Here is a 1,576-nt window from a genome sequence, read left to right on the forward strand (position 1 = left end):
GGGGGGGGAAAGTTTGCCAATCTCTTTTGGGTCTCCTAGTGAAGTCGGAGTTGTTTCGGTTTAAAAAAACAACCACGACAACAACCCAGAAAAATAAATGTATACATTTCCCGAAGCCTGGATAAGTGATGTAATGACATTTGTCGAGTTAAGCAGCTGCCACTTGGATACTCCCTCTGCCTTGCCAGCACGCCGGCAGTCTTTCGGCGTTCTGGGGCTCTCTCTCTCTCTCTCTCTTCCTCTCCCACCCTCCCTTCCTATGTCCCCCCCCTTCTCCCCTCTCCTCCTCCCTCCCCTCCAGCACTGTGAAGCCCGCCCCCTCGGAAGCCAGCGGCGGCTTCCAGCTCTCGCCATTACCTGTCATCTCGCTGGGCTCGGACGGTGCACTTCCTTCCTCCGTGGCACTTTCCACGAGCAGCTTCCTTCGCCTTCCGAGCCAAGACTCCACTCGCTTCCAATGTGTGACTCCACCGCCAATGACGCCTACTGTACACCCACCTGCCCCCCGGCTCACCCTACTTGCGCGCGGCCCACAATTCCCGCGCGCGTGGAATGCACCGCGCCACTCATCCTTCAGCTTCGTGGAAACCCCGATCCCTTTAAGGGCCACTTTCTAGAAGCAGTGGCCTCGGCTTGGAAAACATGTGCCCAGAGAAACCCACGATGCCAGGGCGCTGGAATCCCCCCCCCCCCGTCTCATGGGGTGGGGGCGGGGTGCCTCCCCTCCCCTCCAGGCCTACATAGAGGATTCATACTTCCTTTTGTTAAACATATATTTGTTTTTTTATTTTGAGTGTGACACTTCTCCACTAGATAGCAAGGAAAAGTGGTAACAATTACACATTACACAAAAGTACTGTACCATTGCCTTTATCGTGAAGGTTTCGGAAGCCTCTACAGTTAATAAGTTAAATAAAGGGCTCGAGTACATAAATATTTGTCTAGGAACCCTACTGTATCTACAACACATTAAGAATCTACGGGAGGACAAACTTTTACCATACCACGCTGAGTGCAATTGCGTTATAACATTTCAAATATACAAAGCTCTGTTCTTTTTTTTTTTAATAACAATGGTATGTACAGAATCAATAATCACAGTTTGGTGACTTCAACAGTCCATATTCTAGCAGAGTATTTCCCTTTGGTTTGATATAAAAACCTTGGTTGGTGTATGATAAAGAAGAGAACAAGAACAAGACGCCCCTTTTGCTTTAAGTGCACTGTTAGCTATCTTACAGACTTGCGTTCGCTTTCCCGCTTGGCCGGCCCTGTGGCTTCGCGCCGGGCCGCGCTGGGGAGATCAACTTAGAGCGCCCAAATGCTATTGAGAAAAGAAGAAGAAGAAGAAGCAAAAAGAAAACAAAAAGGGGGTGGGGGAAGCTAGGTGGGGTGTCAGAAGGAAAAGTAGTGAGGCTTTTTAATGGGTTTTTTTTTCTTTTTGACTTCAATACCAGGCGTCTGGGGGAGAAAAGCTCCCCCCCATCCCCAATGTTTGCAGTAAAGTAAGAATGGGAGCGAGTGGACGCTGGAGTTGGAGCGAAGTTGACCGGGGCGGGGGCGGGGCGGGGGGGAG

The sequence above is a fragment of the Dipodomys ordii genome, unplaced genomic scaffold (genome assembly GCF_000151885.1).
Source record: "Dipodomys ordii isolate 6190 unplaced genomic scaffold, Dord_2.0 Scaffold94, whole genome shotgun sequence".
Lineage (NCBI taxonomy): Eukaryota > Metazoa > Chordata > Mammalia > Rodentia > Heteromyidae > Dipodomys > Dipodomys ordii.